At 41.0% G+C, this 27,993-nt stretch overlaps 1 protein-coding gene across 1 annotated transcript in view; it reads left to right on the forward strand.

The window, feature by feature from the left end:
- The first annotated feature begins 219 nt into the window (after window positions 1–219).
- The window catches only part of DIS3L2 (DIS3 like 3'-5' exoribonuclease 2), a 389,257-nt gene continuing 361,483 nt past the window's right edge, over window positions 220–27,993 (forward strand). The window contains exon 1 of the mRNA XM_011980219.1: window positions 220–736. The gene's annotated coding sequence lies outside the window, so the exon portion shown is untranslated. The remainder of the gene's footprint in view (window positions 737–27,993) is intronic.

A 27,993-nucleotide genomic window follows, 5' to 3' on the forward strand; every position in this document is an offset into this window, starting at 1 on the left:
TGTCAGGGGCTTTCTCAACTGCGCTTCTTCTCTCACCTGAAACCCTCTTCCCTACCCTTTCTACTAGGTCGACGTCTCCATCATCAACTGCTCCCCACCCATGTCGGGGTGGGCCCCTTGGGCAGGCTCCCCTAGTCTCCTTTCCTCCGATCATCCCGGGGACGGCATCTGCTTGCTCTGCCATCAGCCTCGCATCCTGACGGCAGGGACCACGCGGGGGTTGCCCATCTCTGTATCCCCAGTGCCAGCACTGCACCTCGCCCCAAGCAGTTGTCCAATAAATGAGCAGTAAGTAAACGAAAGAATGAGCAAAGCCTTGTCACAGGAAAGGGGCCGGCGGCGTCTGCCGTGCAAGACCTGGCCCAGTGGAGCAGAGCCTGGAGGTTCAGGAGCCGGGTCTGGAAGGCTCCTAGGAGCCTGTGAGACAGGGGAGCGGAGCCAGCCCGCGCCTGGCACAAGGCGTCTCAGAGGCCGCCCACTGGGAGCCAACCGTTGCAGCCAGTTGTCCCCACGAGCGAGGCCGGAGAAGGCGCAGCGGCCCCTGGCCTGGCCATTTCGCCCCTGCGGCAGCTGAACCGCCGACTACTAGCCCCTCCACCGAGCACACGCCCCGCGCACTTCGCTCTCGGCCTCGCCCGGCCACCGTCGCTCTCTAGAACTCCGCGCCCGTGACCCGGAAGAGCATTCTCCTTAGCAACTGCGGGACTGCGGCGGCGCCGGCCTCCGGGGAGAAACGGTGAGGCCCTCACTCGCCTGCCCCCTACACCGCCTACTGCTGCACGACCCCTTCGGGACCGACCCGCGGTCTGGCCTCTGGGGGGCTCCGCGGCGCTTCGCCAGGCACCTGCGGTGGCGGCCCGAGAGGAGCGTCTTCCGCCTCTGGCGTTGCTCCCCGGCCCACGCGTCTTCCCTATCCGGCATCTCCCTCAGTGTCCCCAGCTCCCCACTCTCCGCTCCTGACCGACCCGGCCTCCCAGGCCGCGCTTATAGCGCCGGGGCCTTTGTAGCCTAGGATGGGGTGAGGGGAGCGAGACCAGAATTAGAGCCTGTTGCTGTAGAGAGGACGCTTCCCCAGGCTCGGGTCACCTGTGGATGCGTTCTCAAGGGTCTTGATCGAGATGTTTCAGGACTGGCAGGGATGGGGAGCCTTGGGAATCTTGAATGGCAGCCGCTTAATTATAACATGTTCTTGACGTTTGCGCTTTCCACAGTGATACACTTTATCTGCTTTATTGATCGTAGAGACTCTTTTAAAAAAAAAATTTAAACTTTTATTTTAGATATGGGGGATACGCATGCAGGTTACTCACTTGGGTGTATTGCACCCAGGTATTGAGCATAGAACCCAGTAGGCAGTTTTTCAGCCCACATTCCCCATCTCTCCCCTCCCAGTAGTCTACACTGTGTACCGTTCCCATGTTTATGTCCATGGGCGCTCAATGTTTCTACTCCCACTTGTAAGTGCGCTCAATGTTTAGCTCCCACTTATAAGTGAGAACATATGGTATTTAGCTTTCTGTTCTTGTGCTAATTCGTTTAGGATTATGGCCTCCAGCTCCATCTGTGTTGCTGCAAAGGACATGATTTTCTCCTTTTTTTTTGTGGCTGCATAGTATTCCATAGGGTACATCCACATTTTTTTGTCCGGTCCACCGTTGATGGTCACCTAGGTTGATTCCTTGTCTTTGCTGTTGTGAATAGCTCAGCCGTGAACATACAAGTGCGTATGTCTTTTTGGTATAATGGTCTGTTTTCCTTTGGTTATATACTCAGCAATGGGATTGCTGGGTGAAATGGTGGCTCTTTAAGTTCTTTGAGAAATCTCCAAACTGCTTTCCACAGTGGCTGAACTAATTTACATTCCCACCAACAGTGTATAAGTGTTCCCTTCTCAACGGAGCCTAACAGGGCTTGTTTTCTGACTTTTTGATAATAGCCATTCTGACTGGTATGAGATGGTGTTTCACTGTGGTTTTGATTGGCATTTCTCTGATAATTAGTCATGATCATGTTTTCCATATATTTGTTGGCTGCTTATATGTCGTGGTCTTTTTTTTTTTTGTATTTCTTCTGAGAAGTGTTTGTTCATGTCCTTTGGCCATTTGAAAAAATGGGCTTGTTTTTTGCTTGTTGATTTAAGTTTCATAGGGATTCTGGATATTGGACCTTTGTCAGATGCATAGTTTGGGAATATTGTCTCCCATTTTGTATGTTGACTGTTTACTCTGTTGATAATTTCTTTTGCTGTGCGGATGCTCTAGTTTAATTAGTTCCAACTTGTCAATTTTTGTTTTTGCTGCAGTTGCTTATGGGGACTTAACCAAAAATTTGCCAAGGTCAATGTCAAGAGGTGTATTTCCTGGGGTTTCTTCTAGGATTTTTATAGTTTGAGGTCTTTTATTTTATTTTGAAACAGGGCCTCACTGGCACCCAGGCTGGAGTGCAGTGGAGTGACTGCAGCTCACTGCAGCCTTGACTTCCCAGGCTCAAGTGATCCTCCCACCTCAGCCTTCGGAGTAGCTGAGACTACAGGTGTGCACTACCACGTTCGCCTAATTTTTGTATTTTTTGTGGAGATGTGGTTTTACCATGTTGTCCAGGCTGGCCTCTGGCTCCTAGGCTCAAGAGATCTGCCTTGAGTCACCCAAAGTGCTGGAATTACAGGCATGAGCTGCCGTGCCTGACTGAGATCTTTGCATTTAAATCTTTAACCCATTATGTATATTGTGAAATACAAGGATCCAGTTTTATTCTTCTGCGTATGGCCAGTGAGTTATCCCAGCACCATTTGTTGGATAGGGAGTCCTTTCCCCATTGCTTGCTTTTTGCCAGCTTGTTGAAGATCAGATGGTTGTAGGTGTGTGGCATTATTTCTGAGTTTTCTGTTCTGTTCCATGGTTCTATAGGTGTGAGACTCATTTAAATGTACATCTTGAACTGATCCTTTTCTGGGGAATTTGCTTCCCAGTTGTGAGTGAGGTATGGTTAGTATATTCTAGAGCTTAGACTTTGTGTCTTACAAGTTTTCTGCAGAAGGAAATCTTCCTAAGACTGACTAGGTTTGAGAAATATTTCAAGTGAAATTTGCTGCATTGAAGAAAGTAGGGGCAGGTGTTGTTAATAGCCTGGACTTAGACTTCAAAAGACACTATGGCGCTGGAAAACCTCCCCTGATTTGAGTTTGAATGAGTGATACTAAGAAAACTGTAAGCCTTATTTGATCGTGGTTGGATAACGACTTTATTTTTAATCTGATGATGATGGAGCTAAAACTGAGGCATGTGAGCCGTTTTTGGAAATGATGTTATTTGGGAATAAAATGTGTGAGTATACCAAAATTCATTCAAAACTATAATTTCATTCCAATTTAATAAATATTTATTAAGCATCTACAGCATTATACACTTTAAAGGATATAAAAGAAATAAAAGACTGCACACATGAAATTATTAGGAAAGCAATAAAATGAACATTTGTTTAAATGCAAAATATGTGGTACAGATTTTAAGTGCTGTAGTAGGTCAGGGTGGAGAAGTCATTTATGGATGAAATGGGACTTGATTTGTCTCTAAAGTACAGATATAATTGTATTTGTATTGGAGGGGACAGGAAGTCCTAATTCCTTTCTTTATATTCTTAAGAGTTTGGGAAATAGTTCCATGTGGCATTTTGAAGTTCTTATTTAATGCTCTCAGGTCACTTGATTTGTGATCTATTTCTTTCAGATAGTCTTAGTACAAATCTATATGGCATTTTTCCTGTGTGAGATCTAAAATAGTGAAGCTACTAACTGAGGGCTTTGCCACTTAGAGATTCTTTGCTTCTGCATTTGGTGTTAGGTTTATATGAAACACCACAGTTTAAGTATAGTTACTGTTTCATTCATACTCAAGAGTCTTGTGAAGTGTTGCTCTTTTTTATTTGACTGGTATTTCCGAAGTGCTTCCTATGTAGCAGCAACAGTATCAGGAAATACCAAAAACAACTGTTGCTTAGCAACCAGTAGGTATGCTTTACATACAGAGGGTGTGTGTGTTTAGCCTATCAGCCTTTGATGCTCAGCATTTGCCTTGAGACATTGAAGGCCAGAGCAATTTATGTAGACATCTGAATTGACTTTTTTTTTTTTTTGAGTTTAATAAGGGGGCTCAGCTGCTTTGGGCATTCACCAAAGATACATTTGTGAAGATGATGCAACTCTTAAGTCCTCTTAAAAGATGTTTCGTTGCTTTCTTATAGACTTAGTGTTCATTTATTCACTTAATCAACAAATATAATATTTGAGTACTTACTTGGTACTAGGCACTATGCTTGGCATTGGAGATGGGGGAGAGTGAGTGCACATATGATCCCTATCCTCTGCAGATGATACTCAATCACACAAATGCAAAACTGGCTGTGACAAGTGTTTTAGAGAAATCACCGAAATGACACTTTAACTGATATCTACAAGAAGCACAGGAAGAGAACAGTGCTCTAGTCAAAGCAGACCCTCTGATGCCATGTCCATGTTGCCCTGGCTGGAGTGCAGTGGTGAGATCATGGCTCACTGCGGCCTCGACCTTCTGGGCTCAAGCGATCCTCCTGCTTCAGCCTCCCAAAGTTCTGGGATTATAGATGTGAGCCACCATGCCCAGCCTGTCCTTTTATTTTATCCTTCAAAAAGTTTTTGTTTTACAGGAAGAGTTTCATGAAACGAAATACTATTGAGCATGAGTACAAGTAAAACTGGGCCTGGAATGAATGAATACATCCCTCTTAGGTCTGGCCATCTATGCCATTTTTGGTGATGTCAGGGAGGTGGAGACTTGACCAGAAGTCTTCTTCTTTATTTTTTTTTGAGACAGAGACTTACTCTGTTGCCCAGGCTGGAGTGCAGTGGCACAATCTCAGCTCACTGCAACCTCTGCCTCCTGGGCTCGAGCAATTCTCCAGCCTCAACCTCCCGAGTAGCTGGGACTACAAGCTCACACCACCATGCCTGGCTAATTTTTTGTATTTTTAGTAGAGATGGGGTTTCACCATGTTGGCCAGGCTGGTCTCAAACTCCTGACCTCAAGCAATCCACCCGCCTTGGCCTCCCCACGTGCTGGGATTACCGATGTGAGCCACCGCACCTGGCTTTTTTGAGACAGATTCTCACTCTGCTGCCCAGGCTGGAGTGCAGTGGTGTGATCATAGCTCACTGTAACCTTGAACTCCTGGGCTCGAGTGATCTTCCCACCTGAGCCTCTTGAGTAGCTGGGTCTATAGGCATAAGCCACCATGCCCAGCTAGTTAAAAAACTTTTTTTTTTTTTTTTTTTTTTTTGGAGACAGGGTCTTGCTGTGTTGCTCAGACTTGTCTGAAACTCTTGGCCTCAAGTGATCCTTCTGCCTCAGCCTCTCAAATGTTGGAGTTACAGGCATGAACCACTGTGCCTGTCCTGGAATTCTTGTTGTCTTTATTAAACTGAGAGTGGTGGTAGAACAGCACAAGATGCTCCTTTTTGTCATGTAACATGAAGTAGAAGGATTTGATGGGTTTTTCATATAGAAGGTATTTTGTTTGAAACCATAGCAAGAACTTGATGCCTTAGAGTAGTTATTAAGTGACCAGTTATGTTGAGGCAAGACTTGATCAGGTTTAGTCAACTGTTAGTCCACCTACTTTTGATTCCTTTCTTGCCCCAATAACAGGCAGCCTTTGGGATGTACTGATAATGACAGATGAGACACTGGTCATACTGGTAGGATGTCACTTAATGTGGTGCAAAGTACCTTGAAATTATCTCTGATGAAATCAGGAGGGGAGAATGGCTGATGAAGTACCCTACCCTCAGTAAAGTATTGGTGGAGTGTCTGGGAGACACTGAGAGGTTGTGTGACCCAAACCAGGAGGAGGCAGGGTTGTATAATGCTAATTGAAGAATCCTGCTTATACTTCCTTTTTGGTCCTCCTCTAATGAAATTGGATTGTTTCTATTTCTCATTAGGCTTTGATGAGGAAAAGTTTATGGTGATTATCTAGGTGCTGACAGATTCAGAGAGAAGGCCCAAACATTTCTGTTTAACTTCATTTTTCTAGAGACCAGCTTTCCACATGGGAAGTAGTTGCCTCTTTCTCTGATGTCTGCCATGGTTATTTTTAATCACTTTTAAAAGGTTGAATGCAAAACTCTGGCAACAGTTATACCAAGAAGGAGCTATTATTATTTTTGTTTAATCCTTTTACTTATGGCACAGGATTAAACAAGGTCAGAAATTTACTTGTTTCTTTTTAATTTTAGTTAATTTTTGTAAATGAAAAAAATGAATTGTTCTGAGACTTTTTTGTTGAAATAATGCATTTATTTTCTTTATGTTTTATTGAATTTTTGCCAGTTCAAATCAGTCTTTCATAATAGTTTACAAGTAAGAATGCCTTATAAGTTTTATGACTGAAATATGTCTGATTTTTAATAAATGAATTAGGGCTCAATTTGTGTTGTTTAGGATTATTAATTATTGGTTAAGACCATATTTTTAAAGGTGATTTATTGAGATATAGTTGACAGGTTATAAACTCTAAAGTGTACAGTTGGTTAAGTTTTGACATATGTGTGTACTTGTAAGACTATCATCACAAACAAGACAGTGACCATATCTATTATACCCAAAGCTGTTTTCATACCCCTGGCTTCCTGATCCCTATCCCAGATAACTGATTTTTTTTTTTTTTTTAGACAGACTCTTGCTCTGTCCCCCAGGCTGGAGTGCAGTGGTGTGATCTTGGCTCACTGCAAGCTCCGCCTCCCAGGTTCACTCTATTCTCCTGCCTCAGCCTCCCGAATAGCTGGGACTACAGGTGCCCGCCACCACGCCCGGCTAACTTTTTGTATTTTTAGTAGAAACCGGGTTTCATCGTATTAGCCAGGATGGTCTCCATCTCCTGACCTCATGATCCACCCACCTCAGCCTCCCAAAGTGTTGGGATTACAGGCGTGAGTCACTGCACCTGGCCTAACTGATGTTTTTCTCATTGTACATTAACTTTCATTTCCTAGAATTTCCTCTTATTTTATATAAACGGAACCACACAGTATGTGGTTATCCTTCTTTCACTCAGCATAATTGAGAGTCATCCATGTTGTTAAGTGTATCAGTAGCTGATTCCTCTTTATTGCTGTGTAATAATGCATTTCATGGATGTACCTCAGTTTATTAATACATTTACCTACCAATGGACATGTTGGTTGTTTCCAGTTTTGGTTATTAACAAGTAAGTCTTCTATAAAAATTTGTTTACAAGGCTTTGTATGGACCTATATTTTTATTCCTTTTGGTTAAATACCTAGGAGTAAAATGGCTAGATCATATAATAGGCATATGCTTAACCTTTAAGGAAACCGTCAATGTCCCCAAGTATTTAATAGTTTTTGATGCTATTTGATATGGTTTGGTTTTAGGTCCTCATCCAAATTTCATGTTAGATTGTAATCCCCATGTGTCGAGGGAGGGAAGTGATTGGATTATGGGGCTGGTTTCCCCCATGCTGTTCTGGTAATAGTGAATTCTCACAAGATCTGATGGTTGTATAAACGTTAGTTTTTCCTGTGTTCTCACATGCTCTCTCACTTGCCTGCCACTGCCGTGTAAGACATGCCTTTTTCCTCTTTCATGATGGTTATAAGTTTCCTGAGTCTTTCCCAGCCATGTGGAACTGAGTCAACCCTCTTTCCTTTATAAATTACCCAGTCTTGGGTATTTCTTTGTATCAGTGTGAGAATGGACTAATACACTATTAAAATTATATTTTTAAAATTTATATTTCTGATTGCCACTAGTATATAGAAATATGATTGATCTTTTACGTTAATCTTCTCTGTCAGTCTGGCTAAGCTCACTTAGTTCTTATTAGTCCTAGACCTTTTTTTTTTTTGAGATGGAGTCTTGCTCTGTTGCCCAGGTGGGAGTGCAGTGGCACAATCTTGGCTCACTGCAACCTCTACCTCTCAGGTTCAAGAAACTCTTATGCCTCAGCCTCCTGAGTAGCTGGGCTTACAGGTGTGCGCCACCATGCCTGGCCAATTTTTGTATTTTCAGTAGAGACGGGGTTTCACCATGTTGGCCAGGCCAGCCTCAAACTCCTGATCTCAAGTGATCTGTCCACCTCGGCCTCCCAAAGTGCTGGGATTACAGGCATAAACCACTGCGCCTGGCGTCCTAGAGCTTTTTAGTAGATTCCATTAGATTTTCTATGTAAAGATTATGTCATCTGTGAATACAGTTTTAATTCTTCCCTTCCAGGCTTTTACAGCACTGGCTACAATCCCCAAGTACAATGTTAAATGGGGATGGTGAGAGCAGATTACTTGTCTTGTTTCTTCTCTTAGGGAGAAAGCATTTAGTCTTTCATCATTTGTGTATGCATTTTATCACTGGAGAAGTTTTCTTCTATTTCTAGTTTACTGAGTTTTTTTTTTTTTTTTCAAGAATGAACATTGAATTTTGGTAAGTGCTTTTTCTGAATCTACTGAGATGATCATATGATTTTTTTTTTTTTTTTTCTTTCTGAGACAGGATATTGCTCTATCTTCTAGGCTGGAATGCAGTGGCATGACTGTGGTTCACAGCAGCATTGACCTTTGGAGCTCAAGCAGTCCTCCCACCTTAGCCTCCCAAGTAGCTGGGACCACAGACATACTACACTGGCTGATTTTTTTTTTGTTTGTTTTTTTAGTAGAGATGAGGTCTCCTTATGTGGTCCAGGCTGGCCTTGAACTCCTGACCACAAGCAATCCTCCCACCTTCGTGTCTTAAAGTGTTGGGATTACAGGTGCAAGCCACTGCACCCAGCCTCTTTTCATTTGTTAATATGGTGAATTATTACATTGATTTACATGTTAGCCATTTGTTGCCTAACAATGGGGATGCATTCTGAGAAATGCATTGTTAGGTAATTTTGTTATGCAAACCTCATAGAGTGTACTTTCACAAACCTAGATGTTGTAGTCTACTACACACCTAGGCTATATGGTATAGCCTATTGCGCCTAGGCTACAAACCTGTACAGCATCTGACTGTATTTCATACCATAGGCAATTGTAATATAATGCTAAGTATTTATGTATCTAGATGTATCTATACATCGAAAAGGTACAGTAAAAATGCAGTATAAAAGATAAAAAATGGTACACTGTATAGGGCATTTACCATGAATGAACTTGCAGGCTTGGAAGTTGCTCTGGGTGAGTCAGTGAGTGGTGAATGAGTGTGAAGGCCTAGGACATTACTGTGCACTACTGTCGACTTTATAAACACAGTATACTTAAGCTATACTGAAATGAAAAATGTTTATAGAAAACCTTTTTCTTTCTTCAATAATAAATTAACCTTAGCTTACTGTGACTTTTTTTTACTTTGTAAACTTTAATTTTTTATAATATTTTGATTCTTATAATAATACTTAGCTTAAAACACAAGCACACTATGCAGCTGTACAAAAATACTCTTATGTCCTTATTCTGTAACTTTTTTCTATTTTTTTCTTACTTTTTAAATTTTTTTTGTTAAAAACTAAGACACAAACACACACATTAGCCTAGGCCTACATAGAGTCAGGATCATCAGTATCACTCTCTTCCACCTCGACATCTTGTCCCACTGGAAGGTCTTCAGGGGCAGTAACATGCGTGGAGCTGTCATCTCCAGTAACAGTGCCTTCTTCTGGATACCTCCTGAGGGACATGCTTGAGGCTGTTTTGCAGTTAACATTTTCCAGTGAAATTATTTATTTCCAGATTTTACTCTAGGTGTGGAGGTGCGTGTGCAAGTTTGTCACATGGGTAAGTTGTGTGTTGTCGGGCTTTGGTGTACAGATTATTTTGTCCTTTGTTTTATTTTTTTGAGATGGAGTCTCACTCTGTTGCCAGGCTGGAGTGCAGTGGTGCGATCTGGGCTCACTGCAGCCTCCACCTCCTGGGTTCAAGTGATTCTCCTGCCTCAGCCTCCCGAGTAGCTGGGACTACAGGTACATGCCACCACGCTCGGCTGATTTTTTGTATTTTTAGTAGAGACGGGGTTTCACCATGTTGGCCAGGGTGGTCTCAAACTCCAGACCTCGTTATCTGCCTGCCTCAGCCTCCCAAAGTGCTGGGATTACACGTGTGAGCCACTGTGCCCAGCCCATCTTTTTAAAACAAGTAGGAGTGGCCAGACACGGTGGCTCACACCTGTAATCCCAGCACTTTGGGAGGCTGAGGTGGATGGATCACAAAGTCAAGAGATTGAGACCATCCTGGCCAACACGGTGAAACCCTGTCTCTACTAAAAATACAAAAATTAGCTGGGCATGGTGGTGCGCACCTGTAATCCCAGCTACTTGGGAGGCTGAGGCAGGAGAATTGCTTGAACCCGGGAAGTGGAGGCTGCAGTGAGCCGAGATGAGGCCACTGCACGCCAGCTTGGCTACAGAGTGAGACTCAGTCTCAAAAAAAAAAAAAAAAAAAAAGTAAGTAGGGGTATACTCTAAAATAATGATGAAAGTATGGTGAATACATAAAGCAGTAACATAGTCACTTATTATCAAGTATTGTGTACTATATATAATTGTATGTGCTATACTTTTATATGACTGGCAGCACAGTAGACTTGTTTACATCAGCATCAACACAAACACATGAGTAGTGGGTTGTGCTACAATGTTGGGATGACTGTACTGTCACTAGGTGATAGGAATTTTTCAGCTTCCCTATATTCTTATGGGACCACCATAGCATATATGTCTGTCATTGACTGAAATGTCATTATGGAATGCATGACTGTATTAAAAGTAACCTTTCTTTTTCCTTTTTGAGATGGAGTCTTGCTCCGTCACCCAGGCTGGAGTGCAGAGGCGCAATCTCAGCTCACTGCAACCTTTGCCTCCCGGGTTCAAGCGATTCTCCTGCCTCAGCCTCTCGAGTAGCTGAAACTACAGGTGTGTGCCATCATGCCTGGCTAATTTTTCTATTTTTAGTAGAGACAAGGTTTTTACCATGTTGCCCAGGCTGGTCTCAAACTCCTGACCTCAGGAGTGATCTGCTTACCTTGGCCTCCCAAAGTGCTGGAATTACAGGTGTGCGCCACCATGCCTGCTCCTAAAAGTAACCTTTCATTCCTGAGATAAACCCCACTTGATTCTGCCGTATTCTTACTCTATTTATATATTGTTGCAATTGATTTCCTAAAATCTTGTTTAAAAAATTTGCATTTCTGTTTATGAATGATACTGGTTTGAACTGAGTTTCGTAATATCTTTGTTTTTGATATCAGGGTAACACTGGAAACCTTGAATGAGTTGGAGAATGTTCCTTTTCTTCAGTTTTCTGGAACAGTTTGCATAGAACTGGTATAGTTTCCTTAAATGTTCAATGGAATTTACCAATGAATCCAGCTAGTCTCAAGTTTTCTTTGTCGAAAAGTTTTTAACTGCAAATTCAATTTCTTTATGCCATACAAGGCTATTAAAGTTATCTGTTACTTGAACGAGCTTAACACACTTTTCAGAAGATCCGTATATATATATTTACATGTTTATACACACACACGTATATATTTTTGTAAAAGCTTTGAAAGAAAGAATCAAACAAAATACATAGAAACAAATGATCTGGACATACAGACAAAGCTGTGATTCACCCGGAACTTAAACAAATCACAAATTTCATAGTTTAACATTGGGGGGGGGGAGCAAAACAACAAACAAATAATACATTTTCCACCTCACTAATAAAATATGGGAAGACCTGACTATGAGGGTAGAGATCAAGGCTAAATAAAGCTTTATTTGCATTAAAATTTAATTTTTATAGAGACAGGGTCTCACTGTGTTGCCGAGGCTGGTTTCGAACTCCTAGAGTTCAAGGGATCCTCCTGCCTAGACCTCCCAAAGTGTTGGGATTACAGGCGTGAGCCACCATGCCCAGCCTAAAGCTTTAAATCATTGGTAATTATTACAACCTGCAGCCCGGGCTATACATGTTGCTGGGAGCTGATTACTCCTATATCTCACTGCAGCATAGAGTTTAGTTATGGCTTCTCCCTACAATATTGTGAGTTTAGTGTGGAGAACTGTAAAGAAAAACAAAAGAAACCCCAAATAATAATCACAACAAATATAACAACAACCACAATAATAATTATAATAATAAACCCCTAAGGGATGTGTGAGCTGGTTTTAATTATGTAGACCAAGAGATATTGGTTCTGATTTGCATTCATCTCTACAGTAAATAAAACCTTGTTTTTAAAAAGGTTCACATGTTCCTAATGTTAAAACACATATATATACACTTTAACCTTTTTCCTTTCATATGCAAAGATGTTACTTTTCATTATCTCAAGAATATCTTCTTTGAAGTCTGTGAGGGTGAATTTCAGCCACCAGAAATTGGTGAAGTGGGGGACAAGGGGGTGTGCTTGTCTCTGTGGGTACAAGTCTAAGTAAAGGAGGAGCACATAGGGGCCAAAAAGGGACAGGGAAGGGAAGTTGAGGCAGAAGGATACCTCCCTAGGGGAAGGCAAGAGGCTCTAAGTGGTAGAGCAAAAACATGGGTCCCTGGCAGCAGGCTGGCCGGCATAGCCTTAAGGTCTCAGCTGTCAATTTTTTTTTCAGTCTTTTTTCCTTCTTTGTTTCATTTTGGATAATTTCTCTTGCTACATCTGGAAGTTCACTAATTTTCTTTTCTGTAGTGTCTAATCTGCTGTTTGTCCCATCCGGTATATTTTTCATCTCAGTCGACATGGTTTTTATCTCTAGAAGTTTAATTTGGATCTTTTTTTTTTTATATCCCAGGTCTCTTAGCCAGTCTTTAGCTTCTTGGACATATGGAATACAATTCTTTAAAAAAAATTTTTTTTTACATAGCTATCTCCTCAAACATATAATACTCAAACATATGTATTTATTTACTTAGAAATGCTGGGGTTTGGAGACGTTAGAATCAATAATGCTTATTATTTCTTGATCCTAAATATTATCAGAACATAAAATAATTCAAATTATAAGTGATAAAAGGATGTATTATAATCTTCTGATCTCTTAGGCTAATAGAATAAACAAATCATCTCTTAAAATACAATCAAGTGATATAATATTCAGAGAAGTAATTACTAATGTTATTTATTTAGAAAACATATATGCCTTTCAGACTATTGTATCCGTTTGGTTGCTTTCCTTTTATAAAGGAAAGTCTTCAATACACTACAATAATTATTGAAGAATGAGTAGTTTTATCATTTATCTCACCATAATTTAACAAATACTTGGGTATAGAGTTGAACTGGTTTATCTACTCTTTACACTTTTGAAAGGCATTCAATTAAGGTTAGTTTTCGTAAGGATTTTAGAGTCTCAGATGGTACTTTTCAGCTTTAGGAAATTGGAATGTGTCCCTGGGCTATGCCCCTGCCAGAGTGCCAAGCTGAAAGAATGTAGGAAACCTCTAACCAGGCCCTTCAGGGGACTCTGCAAAATAATGAGGTCACTAGCATGGAGAGCTCTGGACTGTGAGGCAGTTGGAACAGGATTCTATAACTTCTTTCCAATATTATTATTATATATTGTATCTCTTTGAGGCTGAGAATCCAGGGAAGGGAAAGCAGAAATGGGGTTGCTCAACTGAGAGGTTAAAAAAAAGAGGGGTGGGCCGGGCATGGTGGCTCACGCCTGTAATCCCAGCACTTTGGGAGGCTGAGGTGGGCAGATCACGAGGTCAGGAGATTGAGACCATCCTGGCTAACATGGTGAAACTCCATCTCTACGAAAAAAATGCAAAAAAATGAGTAGGGCGTCGTGGCGAGCACCTGTAGTCCCAGCTACCCTGGAGACTGAGGCAGGAGAATGGTGGGAACCCAGGAGGTGGAGCTTGCAGTGAGCCGAGATTGTGCCGCTGCACTCCAGCCTGGGCAACAGAGCGAGACGCTGTCAAAACAAAAACAAACAAACAAACAAACAAAATATATATATATCTATATATATATATGAGGGATGAAGGACCAGAAGTTAGAAGAAGGAAGAGCAGTCTTGCAAACTTGAGGGAGTGAAGAGAGGAGAGGGATGTGATTAGAGAAAGAAAGCTCCCTTAGAGGCCCTGGAGGTAATGCAGTTCTGGAATACAATTCTAATAACTACTACTTTCCCGTTCTTTATTCTCACATATTTCTGTGTTCTCATTCCCTGTCCTCCTTCCTCTCTCTCTCTTACTCTCTTTTTCTCTCTTCTTCTTTCTCTTCTAGACACACACACACACACACACACACACACACACACACACACACCCCTGTTTAAGAAGTGAATGTTAATATGGAAAGCAGATGACAAGGGAGGTTAGATTGAATTGTGGAGTATTTATTTTAGTTTTTATTTCTATAGTTTTAGGGGTAGCCAGGATGGTCTTAATCTCCTGACCTCGTGATCTGCCCGCCATGTAAAGAGACTTTCTTTACATGGATGAATTGTATAGTGGCGAAGTGTTGGCTTTTAGTGTACCCGTCACCCCAATAGTGTACATTACAACTCTTTTCTATTTAACTACTGTATGCTTCTGATCCAGGGAAGTTATCTTTTAAAATTTCCTTTAATTCCCTGGTACAGATCCTTCTTGCCTTCTGATGGCATTGTATTCCAATAAACTCATCATAAGTTGAAAATATCATACATTGGGCCAGGTGCGGTGGCTCACACCTGTAATCCTAACACTTTGGGAGGCTGAGGCAGGCAGATTGCTTGAGCTCAGGAGTTTGAGACCAACCTGGGTAACGTGAAACCTGTTTCTACCAAAAATACAAAAAATTAGCTGGGTATGGTGGTGCGTGCCTATGGTCCCAGCTACTTGGGGGGCTGAGGTGTGAGGATCGATAGAGCCTGGGAGGCAGGGGTTGTAGTGAGCTGAAATCGCACCCCTGTACTCCAGCCTGGGCGACAAAGCGAGACCCTCTCAAAAAAAAAAAAAAATTACAAATTGAAAATGAATGTAATACACCTAACCTACTGAACGTCATAGCTTAGCTTAGCCTACCTTAAATGTGTTCAGAACACTTATGTTAGCCTAAAGTTTGGCAAAATCATTTAACACAGAATGTTTTTTTTGAGTTGGAGTCTTGCTCTGTCGCCCAGGCTGGAGGGCAGTGGTGCTATCTCAGCTCACTGCAAGCTCCGCCTCCCGGGTTCACGCCATTCTCCTGCCTCAGCCTTCCCAGTATTTGGGACTACAGGCGCCCACCACCACGCCTGGCTAAGTTTTTGTATTTTTAGTAGAGGCGGGGTTTCATCGTGTTAACCAGGATGATCTCGATCTCCTGACCTCATGATCCACCCGCCTCGGCCTCCCAAAGTGCTGGGATTACAGGTGTGAGCCACCGCACCCAGCCACGCAAAGCCTTTTATATAATAAAGTATTGAATACCTCATGTAACTTATTAAATACTGTACTGAAAGTGAAAAACAGAGGGGTCATATGGGTCCTTTAAGTACAATTTTACTGAGTGAGTATAGCTTTTGCACCATTGTAAAGTGGAAAAATTATAAGTTGAACCATCATAAGTTCGGGACCATCTGTCTGTACAATCTTATATGTAATTAATTCAGAGGTTTATTGATTGATTGATAACATTTTCATGCTGTAGCACCCTTAGTTCTACTTTATTAGCAGTTGTGATTGTATTGTTTATTGTATAAGAAGTCTTAAATCCTGTGTTCATAAAATTCCTTCCAAAGAAGTCAGCATACTTCATGCTAATTAATTTATTGATTGTCTCAGCCTTTGGCTTTTACCATACCCAAAGAGTATCCCACTTCCTCAGGCATCCAGGATCCTGCTTCAGCTTAAGGGTCATTGTGTGATCTTGTACTGTGCTAATGAAAGGAACGCTCAGATGATAGTGTTGTGGGCAGAGCCCAGGCCTGATTCTCGGGGACTTCGAAACTTCTGGCCAGTAGGAAGGAATACATGTGACGCTGTCCTTGAACTCAAAACTACCCACCACATGTAGAATTTGCTCTGACACTGCAAATACTCAATTGGACTCAGTGCAATATTTGTATCTCAAAGGAATTGAAAGCTGAGATTTCAAATGAGTTTCATGGAATTTTGATCACTTAGAAAATAATTAATGGAAAAATATCTAGCTGTTAAAATTGCATCATTCTTCTTGCAATGCTTTTAATTTTGTTACACATGTTTTTTGTTTTTATTCTTGAGTTCTGGTCTGAAAGGATTGTCAGTGTTTTGTGTTTGATCAGAAGATCCATTGCCCTTTCTTGTATCCCTGCCCTACCTCCATGAGTCTCCTTGTAATACAATTTCAGAAGAAAAGATGAAAATTGAGGTCTTTGTTAACTCCTAACAGGTGATAGAAGGACATGATAGAACCTGGCAGATTTTCAGTGGAAAAGATTGAGGCTAGAATTAAAAGACTATGTATGTGTTTGCATGCATTCTATAGTCTTATCTGTTGGTAATTGAAAAGTTACAAAGTAATGTATGCAAAATACATGTAAGGTATATAGAATAACAGGACAATGAATACCCAATGTACACAACCCTCGGATTAAGAAAAAAATTATTGTTACCATTGAAGATCTCCGTGCCTTTCCCCTTTCTGAGGTAATCTGAATTTTGTGTTTTCTTTATACGTGAACCACATAGTTTGTATCCCTAAACTGTGGTTTAATTTTACATGTTTTTGACACTAATCAAATGGAATCACAGTGCAGATATTTTTCTGTGATTTGGTTTTTTCCCGTAATGTCCTGTGTGTTTGCTTTGGTTAGATTTTGCACGTAATCATGGGCTGCTTGCACACAGATGTATAAGTTTATTTTGTAGTAATTTTCCTTATTCATCTCAGAGAATATGATTTTTATATTTCGGTCTTGTGAAAGTAAAAGAGAATGATTTGCGACTGGATAAAAAAAAAACAACCAGTCTTCTTTAAGGCATTCTGTCTCCATGCACTCCACCATCCTCACTCTGGAACCCATTGCAGAGGAGCTCTTCAAGGGGGTGTTAGATTTTTCCTCTTTTACCTCGCCTTGGGCAGGCTGAGACACCTTCTGCTCTTCAAATAGTTGTGGCCTAGTGCTTCTTTACCCTATATATAAGAATCACCAGGGGAGGGGAGCTTTAAGAATATTCACACCTGTGTGCAAACACGGACCAATTAAATTAGAATATCTCCTTTACCTACAATTAAGTTAGATTATTTCTTTTACCTGTTTTTAAATGAAAATTTCAATTTTGTTTTAATTGAGTTGCTTCTTTCATATTGATTGTAGGTCTTTACATATTCTGTATATTGATCCTTGGACTCTTACGTGTTATAAATATTTTCTCCTAGTTGATTGATTTGTCTTTATGATTCCTTGTGGCTTACAGAAGTTTTTGATTTTTAAAATTTGAGACTTCAGCATTATGACATCTGTATTTTGTGTCTTAACTAAGAAGACTTTCTTTACTCCTAAGTTTTAAGCAATTTTTCCTATATCTTACTGTATTTATAATTTTACTTCCAACATTTAGCACTTTAAGCTACCTACAGTTTATTTTATTTATTTATTTATTTATTTTGAAACAGGGTCTCACTCTGTCACCCAGTCTGGAGTGTAGTAGCATGATCTCAGCTCACTGCAGCCTTGACCTCCTGGGCTCAGGTGATCCTCCCACCTCAGCCTCCTAAGTAGCTAGGTCTACAGGCATTCACCACCATGCCCGGCTAATTTTTGTATTTTTTTGTAGAGATGCGGTTTCACCATCTTGCCTAGGCTGGTCTTGAATTCTTGGGCCCAAGCAGTCCACCTGCTTTGGCCTCCCAAGGCCACTGTGCCCAGCCTGCAGGTTATTTATTTATTTACTTAGGGATGGAGTCTGTTTGTTTGTTTGTTCATTTACGGACAGAGTCTCGCCGTATTGCCAGGCTGGAGTGCAGTGGCGCGATCTCGGCTCACTGCAACCTCTGCCTCCCGGGTTCAAGTGATTCTCCTGCCTCAGCCTCCTGAGTAGCTGGGATTACAGGCACCTGCTACCATACCTGGCTAATTTTTGTATTTTTAGAAGAGACAGAGTTTCACCACGTTGGCCAGGATGGTCTCAATCTCCTGATCTCGTGATCCACCCACCTCGGCCTCCCACAGTGCTGGGATTACAGTCGTGAGCCACCGTGCCCAGCCTATTTTTTAATGTATGGTAAGAATCTAACTTTTCTTCAAACAGATAGCCAGCTGTCCTATTATCATTTGAGTGGTTCTCCCTCCTAGTGATCTGAAGTACTTTTTTTTTTTGAGACCTAGTCTCGCTCTGTCATCCAGGCTGGTGTGCAGTGGCGCGATCTCGGCTCACTGCAAGCTCTACCTCCTGGGTTCATGCCATTCTCCTGCCTCAGCCTCCCGAGTAGCTGGGACTACAGGCGCCCGCCACCACGCCCAGCTCATTTTTTGTATTTTTAGTAGAGATGGGGTTTCACCGTGTTAGCCAGGATGGTCTGGATCTCCTGACCTCGTGGTGATGTGAAATACTTTTAAAATAATTTCCCTAATGTCTGTTTCTAGACTGTTTCCTTCTAATGATATCTTTGCCAATTTCTAGTTGAATATCATTATCTTTTAATTACTAATGTGTCATAGGATTTTTTCAATTTGATAGAGCAAGTCTTTTCTCGTTACTCTTTTGCAAACATTTCTCATCTATTTTGGGCATTCTTCTATTAGATCTTAAAAATTACTTTTTATCAATGTGAAATTCATATCACAGAATGTTAGCCATTTTAAAGGAAACAGTTGTAATGAGTATGACTAGTAGTACTTCTTGTGGTTTTGATTTACATTTTCCTAATGTCTGATGATGTTGAGCATCTTTCCATAAGCTTGTCGGCTGTAATTGTATCTTCTTTGGAGAAATGCCTATTCAGATCCTTTGCCCATTTTTTTTTTTCATTTGATTTTTAAGATAAGCTTGTTAGGCCGGGTGCAGTGGCTCATGCCTGTAATCCCAGTGCTTTGGGAGGCCGAGGTGGGTGGATAATGAGGTCCGGAGTTTGAGACCAGCCTGGCCAATATGATGAAACCCCGTCTCTACTAAAAATACGAAAAATTAGCTGGGCATGGTAGCGTGCATCTGTAATCCCAGCTACTTAGGAGGCTGAGGCAGGAGAATCACTTGAACCCAGGAGGCAGAGGTTGCACTAAGCTGAGATTGCGCCATTGCACTCCAACCTGTGTGACAGAGCAGGACTCCGTCTCGAGAGGAAAAAAAAAAAGATAAACTGGTTAATTTCTATTAAAAGGTCATGATTGGAATTTGTGATCGCATTGACTTTTTCAACTCATTTTTAATTGACATCTTTATATTATTGAGTCTTTTTTGATCAAAAGCAGGGTTTATTTGTTTAGGTCTCTTTTATGTTTTCAAGTGATCCTCATACTTCAGCCTCCTGAATAGCTGGGACCACAGGCATGTGCCACTATGCCTGGCTAATTTTTACATTTTATTTTTTGAGCAAAGTCTCACTCTGTTGCTCAGGCTAGAGTGCAGTGGTGCGATCTCAGCTCACTGCAACCTCCGCCTCTCAAGTTCAAGTGATTCTTGTGTCTCAGCCTCCCCAGTAGCTGGAATTACAGGCATTCACCACCATGCCTGGCTAATTTTTGTATTTTTAATAGAGATGGGGTTTCACCATGTTGGGCAGGCTAGTCTCGAACTCCTGACTTCAAGTGATCCACCCACCTTGGCCTCCCAAAGAGCTGAGATTATAGGCATGAACCACCGTGGCCGGCCTTCCTTCATGTTTTTAAAAATAATTTTAAAATTCAAATTAGATTTCACACCCTACTAGCTTGTGGTTTTGGTTGCTACTTAGAATTGATCTTTTTTTCTCCTTGCATTTTCAAATTTATTATTGTTGGCATATAGGCATGTTATCAATAATATAATTTGTGAGTATGTCCTTTTAGATGTTCTAGATAGTCATTTTATTTGTAAATAATAAACACATAGTCTCTTTTCCAATATTTATTCCTCTTCCTTTTCTGATTTTGTTGGCTAGGGCTGCTCCAGCTTAGTGTTGAGTTGTAGGTGGTATCTCCTCCTAACTGTAATGGGAATGCCAGTAATGTTATAGTGTTAAGTATGATATATATATATAGACATATATTTACATATTATATATCATATATATAAATAAATTAACATATTTATTTTAATTAAGTGCTTATTAAGTGTCCTTTTTTTTAGATGTTTAATACTAATTGGTGGCCAGGCGTGGTGGCTCACGTCTGTAATCCCAGCATTTTGGGAGGCTGAGGTGCATGGATCGCTTGAGTCCAGGAGTTCAAGACCAGCTTGGGCAACATGGAGAAACTCCGTCTCTATTAAAAACACAAAAATTAGCTGGGCATCATGGTACATGCCCGTAATCCCAGCTACTCGGGAGACTGAACCATGAGAATTGCTTGAACCTGGGAGGCTGAGGTTGTGGAGCTGAGATTGTACCACTTCACTCCAGTGTGGGTGACAGAAGTGAGGCTCTGTCTCAAAAAAAAAAAAAAAAAAAAAAAAAGAAAGAAATACTAGTTGGTGGTACATTTTGTCATATTCTTTTTTGGACATTTGTTAAGTTGACCTCCCCCATTGCTATATAGTGAGTTATATTTAATAGACTCTCATAAGATATACTTGCTTGAATGTGTAATCTTCAATATATTGTGGAGATTCATGTTAGTATTTTATTTAGGATTTTTGCGTCTATGTTCATTATTGAGATTGGCCTGTATTCTTTGCTTTCCTTACTTGGCTTTGCAATCTAGAATACACTTACTTATAGCATGGTAGGGGGTTTTTCATCTTATTCTGTGCTTTGGAATAGTTTACCGAACATGGGAAGCAAGATATTACATTTGTCTTTACATTTGTTTATGATGTAGTATATATTCAGTACTTATGTATTTCATCTTTTTGCAGTTAAATCTATCAATCCATTTTATGGTTTTGTATTTTATGATACCTTCTTTAATCTGTCAAGTTTAGTGTGAAGTAGATAAAGAATAATGTTTTAATTCATTTCTTTTCCCTGTATAGCTCCACTACTATATTACCATTTAGTGAGAAATCTTTTTTCTATTGATCTGAAATGCCTCCTTTATCATATATTAAATAATTTATACATTTGGATTTGTTTCTTAGTGTTTTATTCAAGCATCTTTTGTTTTTTTTTTGAAACAGTCTCACCCTGTTGCCCAGGCTGGAGGGTAGTGGTGGTATCGCGTCTGACTGCAACCTCTGCCTCCTGGGTTCAAGCGATTCTCCTGCCTCAGCCTCCCAAGTAGCTGGGATTGCAGGTGCCCACCACCACACCTGGCTAATTTTTGTATTTTTGGTAGAGACGAGGTTTCTCCATGTTGGCCAGGCTGGTCTCGAACTCTTGACCTCAGATGATCCACCCATCTTGGCCTCCCAAAGTGCTGGGATTACAGGTGTGAGCCACTGCACCTGGCCTCAAGCATCTTTTAAAGATAATTTTGGTAAACTCTTTTGAAAACTAGATTGAAAGACAAGTATATTTTTAAGCTGACTTTAATACATTTTAATTAATCAGACTTTGCTCTAGTTTCACTCTATGTATTTTACATTCCTCTGCCTTTTTTGGAACAGTTGTTGGAGATCAGTGGAGAGGAGTTTTCAGTGAATCTCCTAAGCTTGGTTTTTCTGGTGTATTGATTTACTGAGGCTGCCATAGGAAAGTATCACAAACTGAATGGCTTAAACAATAGAAATTTATTATCTCACAGCTATGAAGGATAGAAGTGTGAGATCAAGGTGTTGGGAGGGCTGGTTCCTCCTAAAGGCTTTGAAGGAGAATCTGTTGCATGTCTCTCTTACCCTGTGTTGGTGGCTGGTAATCTTTGGCTTGTTAAACAGGGATCCTAATCCCCTGGTCTGTGGACTGGTACTATTCTGTGGCCTGTTAGGAACTGGGCCACAGCAGCAGGGGGTGAGTGGTGAACAAGCATTACTGTTTGAGCTCCGCCTCTGTCAGATCAGTGATGGCATTAGATTCTCATAGGAGTGCGAGCCCTGTTGTGAACTGCATATGAGGGGTGTAGGTTATGTGCTCTTTATTAGAATCTAATGCCTGATGATCGAGGGCCGGGCACGTTGGCTCACGCCTGTAATCCCGGCACTTGGGGAGGCCAAGGTGGGCGGATCACGAGGTCAGGAGATCAAGACCATCCTGCCTAACATGGTGAAACACCGTCTCTGCTAAAAATACAAAAAATTAGCCGGGGGTGGTGGCACGCGCCTGAAGTCCCAGCTACTTGGGAGGCTGAGGCAGGAGAATCGCTTGAACCCAGGAGGTGGAGGTTGCAGTGAGTCGAGATCGCGCCACTGCACTGCAGCGTGGGTGAGGGAGTGAACCTCTATCTCAAAAAAAAAAAGCAAAAAAACCCCCAAAAAACCAAGTATACAAATAAATGACCAAGATCGTTTCAAGGAGTGGCAAGTACTGTGAAGGAAATAGAACAGCGTGCTGGGCTAGAAAGAGACTGTAGGAGATTAATTTAGATCTGGGTTTTTCCACCTCGGTACTGTTGACATTTTGGACTGGATAATTCTTTGTGGAAAAAGGACGGCTGTCCTGTGTACGGTAGGATGTTTAGCAGCATCCCTGGCCTTTACACTTTAGAGGCCAATGGTACTTTCCCCAATGGTGACAGCCAAAGATGTCTCCAGACATGGCCAGATGTCCTGGGGTGGGAATGGGAAGGCAAAATGCCCCAGTTAAGAACTGCATTGGTTTTTAGATTGAGTGGTCAGGGAAGGCTTTGTTTTAGTGTCTTTGCAGAAGAGAAACATTTCTTCTCAGTTCAGATAAGAATTTCATAGAACAATGTAATTCTGTGTTCTGTGAAACAGCCAGTTGGATCTTTTACCTGACAGGCTGAGATTACAAAATGAAGTAGATGTGTTTAGACATTAAAACAGTCCCTCTTGTTTCATAATTTTCTGAAGTCACTTGCCAAAGTGACCCATACCAGTGTCTTTGTCAGTGAGGTTGTGGGTATTTGGAAAGCTGTCTCCTGGAAGTGTGCATCTAAGGAATATGAAGAGGAAGCGGTCTGTTCAGTCCACTCCTGGAATCTTAGTGCAGTGCTTCTCAGTCTTTAATGAACATCAGAACTGCTGCTGGGAGAGCCTGTTAAAACACAGATTCCAGGACCCCACTCTTAGAGACTCTGATTCAGTGGGTCTGTGGGGAGGCCTGGGAGTTTGCAGTTTGAACCATGCTCCAGAGTGCTGCTGATGCTGCTGTTCTCTGCGTTGAATAGCACTAACCGTAGAGCTCCATTTGGTTACGTTCAGGGAAGCCCTGACTTGGACTGGTCATGAGCCATTGGGAGTATGGTTTTCGAGCTGCTTCTCTTCTCTGTTCTTTTCTTCTGTCCTTTTTACTTCATTTTAGTCAAACTCGGTAGCTTTCCCTACGTCATCTGTCATAGGAAAAGCCTTTCAAGTGTTGATTGGGCGGGCTGTGATACAACTGAGGTGTCCTAAATTGCAATCATGTAAGTAATTTGAGATGTTTTCACCTATTATACTGAGAAATTCCATGAAGTGACACTTTTAATTTGCTCAGCTTATTTTACACAGAGAAAAGAAATGAGCCATTGGCAGAATTTGTCATAACGGGAAGTCCTCTGGTATAGTTTTACCTGTTTATGGGGAGATAGTCACATTCAATTGTTGGGCCAGTAATTATTATGTAAAATGTGTATAACCCTGCAGGGGTAGGTTCTGGAGAAGGAGAATGGATGTTCGTAGGCCATACTGAAATCTTTTGCTCCTCTTAACCCATTGAACTAAATTTGTTTAAGAAGAAGTATAATTATTTTTATCAGTAAATCTAAATAGACCCTGCATTATTGTTGCTGAATGGGGTTTAACAATGTATGTATATGTGTATATGTATATATTTTGTTGTTTGATTACAAAAATAATTTGAACACTTCAGAAACAAAAAATCAAACTTTACTTAATTGTATGTCTTAAAGTGAGAGTCCCCACTAAGCCTATTTCTAGAGAATTAAAGTTGTGAATGTGGCGTGTCTGGAGGTTTCATTTGTCCCACTTTGAGAGGCAGTGATTAAAGAGATGGTTCATTGTTATATCATTGCACTTTTTATTCTAAGACATTTTGTTACAGCAGATCATTCCATTTTTAAGATGGTGCATTATCCTCATCTATAGGCCAGTGCCATGGTATTTCACTTGGGAATATAATCCTGTGCTGTGTTTGGAGTAAAGTGTTGTAAGAAGGTTGAACTTTTTGTTTGTTTGTTTGTTTGTTTTGAGATAGAGTTTTGCTTGTTTTCTTTTTTTGAGATGGAGTTTTACTCCTGTTGCCTAGGCTGGAGTGCAAGGGCACGATCTCAGCTCATTGCAACCTCTGCCTCCTGGGTTCAAGCGATTCTTGTGCCTCAGCCTCCTGAGTAGCTGTGATTACAGGCACGTGCCATCACGCCTGGCTAATTTTTGTATTTTTAGTAGAGGCGGGGTTTCACCACGTTGGCCAGGCTGGTCTCAAATTCCTGACCTCAGGTGATCCACCTGTCTTGACCTCCCAAAGCACTGGGATTACAAGCATGAGCCACTGTGCCCGGCCAAATTTTTTTTCTTTTTTCTTTTTTTAACATAGAAAATATAGATGAAATTCTTTCTTTAAAAATGTATATCCTTTCTTTCTCTAATATAATAGATTCTGTATTCTGTAAGCATTATGAAAATAATTTACTTTTTCTATCTTTGCTTCTTTACTGAGCATGTTTCTCATGTATGGAAGACCGGGGACACAGCAGACCTACTTCTGTGTAAGGAGTGCCAACTGTCCTGACTCTTCTGTAGGATGTGCTCTAAGCACATAGCACATCCACCTGGAGGAAATGTATTGGGCTGATAGTGGCTTAGAAGCAGCTCTAGTTTGAAACTAAAGTTAATGTGAGAGATTTGACTAGAAGTGGATGAATTGAATGTGATTCTGCTCTAGGGTGACTTTCACTGACTGAGAACTTGGAATTCATGGGAGAGAAAAGGCTTGTGAAGCTAGATGATCCCAAGGCCTGTAGAAGAACACACACTTAGAGTCTCTCAGACCTGTTTAAAGGGATGCTAGCTCCTGGCAAGATAGAGATTCTGAGCTGGAAGAAACTTTAGATTGTCATCTCATACAACTGATTTAGACTTTGTCAAAGTATTTAAGGGTTTGAGGGATTGGAAAACATTTTTTAATCTGCTTGCTGAAACCTTTGGCTTCTAAAGTGAAGGATGAACTAGAGGCTGAGAAACAGCAAATTTAAGAAGAACAAACGTGCTACTCTGTCAGGGAGAACTGGAGGATATGTTGTTATGTAAAAGCTGCTTAAAGATAGTCGTTGTATTCTGGGGAAATTAGAAAAAAAACACTGAAAAATAATCGTACATGGTTTATGTAAATAATTAAAAAGTAGGCCAGGCATGGTGGCTCACACCTGTAATCCTAGCACTTTGGGAGGCTGAGGTGGGTGGATCACCTGAGGTCAGGAGTTCGAGACCAGCCTGGCCAACATGGTAAAACCCTGTCTCTATTATTAAAAAAAAAAATACAAAAATTAGCTGAATGTGGTGGTACATGCCTGTAATCCCAGCTACTTGGGAGGCTGAGGCAGGAGAATTGCTTGAACCCAGGAGGCAGAGGTTGCAGTGAGCCGAGATCACGCCACTCCCCTCCAGCCTTGGCAACAGAGTGATACTCATCTCCAAAAAGAATTAAAAAGTAATATAAGTGGAACAAAGTTCTTAATTGTAACAGAGTTTTAAAATTATTACTGACATATAATAAAAAGACTATTTTTATGTATTGTTTTTGGGCATTATTGAACTTCTAATCCTTTTTGAGTATTGGATTTTCTAGATAGTGATTTCCTTTATAACTGATCATTTTGTCTCATTTCTAATATTTTTATCACCTTTTTTGTTATGTAGCAGACTATCTCTTTTAGAACATTATTAAATAACAAATAGCAGGCTTTTCCTATTCTTAAGTTAATAGGAATGCCTCTGGTGCTTTATCATTATTCATGTTATTTTATGTTGCTAATTTTTGTTTAAACATTTTTCCTTTTAGCTTTTATTTCTAAACTAAACTTTTAATTTTTATTTTATTTTTTGAGATGGAATCTCACTCTGTCACCCAGGCTGGAGCAAGTAGTGTGATTTGGGCTCACTGCAACTTGCACCTCCCAGGTTCAAGCAAATCTCCTGGCTCAGCCTCTTGAGTAACTGGGATTACATGTGCATGCCTCCGCATCCAGCTAATTTTTTGTATTTTCAGTAGAGACAACGTTTCACCATGTTGGCCAGGCTGGTCTTGAATTCCTGACCTCAAGTGATCTGGCTGCCTCAACCTCCTAAAGTGCTGGGATTACAGGCATGAGCCACTGTGCCCGGCACAAATATAAACTTTTTATTTTGAGCTACTTGTAGAATCACATGCAATTGTAAGAAATAATGTAGAGAAATCCCGTGTACCCTTCACCTAGTTTTTTCTTGTGTAACTAAGGTACAGTTATCACAATCAGGTAACTACACATACCTTGTTCACAGTCTACCATTTTCACTTGTACTCTGTATTCAGATTTTGCCAGTTTTACTTTTACTCATTTGTGTGTGTGTTCTGTCACATCTGTAGATTTGTGTGACCACCACCACAGACAAGATAGAGTTCCATCACAAAGATCCCTTGTGCTGCATTTTCATAGCCACAGCTGTTGCCCTCCCTCTCTGCCTCCCTAACCCCATCCAAGCACTAAACTCTATAATTTTGTCATTTCCAGAATGCTATATAAGCAGAATAATATAGTATGTAACCTTTGAGATTGACTTTTCTTTATTCAGTGTAATTCTTTGAGATTCATTCAGATTGGTGCATGTATCAATAGTTTGTTTTTCTTCATTGCTGAGTAGTATTCCATGGCATTCATGCACCACAGCTTGCTTAACCATTCATCTGTTGAATGACAGTTGGTTGTTTTCAGGATTTGGCTATTATGAATCAAGCCACCATCAACCATGTGCGGTGTTCATTTCTCTGGAATAAATGCTCATGAATGCATATACCCTTTACTTAGACTCATCTGTTGGTAACATTTTGTCCCATTTGCTTATTGTTTGCTTCCTTTCTCTCTCTCCACTTTTCCATACACACACAAATATAAACTAAAATTTTTCCTTAACTGCTTAAAATAAATTTGACTACATCATTACTCCCACATACTTCTGTATTTCCAAGAATTAAGATTATTTTCTTACATACTATGATGATTAATATTAGGTGACGGCTTGATTGGATTGAGGCCTAGGTAGCTGGTAAAGTATTGTTTCTGGGGTGTCTGTGAGAGTGTTGCCAGAGGAGATTGACATTTCAGTCAGTAGACTGGGAGAGGAAGACCCACCCTCAGTGTGGGCGGACACCATCCAATTGGCTGCCAGTGCGTCTAGAACAAGTGGGTTAAGCTGGCTTGCTGAGTCATCTGACTTTTATTTTTCTCCCATGCTGGATGCTTCAGTCCACTCCTGCTGCCCTTGGACATCGACTCTGGGTTCTTCCGCCTTTGGACTCTTGGACTTACACCAGTGGTTTGCCCGGGGCTCTTGGGCTTTCAGCCACGGACTGAAGGCAGCACTTTTGGCTTCCCTACTTTTGAGGCTTTTGGAAATGGACTGAGCCACTAATGGCTTCTTTCTTCCTCAGCTTGCACATGGCTTGTAGTGGGACTTTGCCTTGTGATTGTATGAGCCAATTTTCCTTAATAAACTCCCTTTCATATATGCATATAAACTATTAGTTCTGCCCCTCTGGAGAACCCTGACTAGCACACATACCCACAGGAAAGTTATCAACTTAATTTAACATAACTTTTGATATAGCTTTTATCAGACCTATCATGTATAACAATTTTGTCAATTCA

This window comes from Mandrillus leucophaeus, unplaced genomic scaffold (genome assembly GCF_000951045.1).
Source record: "Mandrillus leucophaeus isolate KB7577 unplaced genomic scaffold, Mleu.le_1.0 Scaffold21, whole genome shotgun sequence".
Classification (NCBI taxonomy): Eukaryota; Metazoa; Chordata; class Mammalia; order Primates; family Cercopithecidae; genus Mandrillus; species Mandrillus leucophaeus.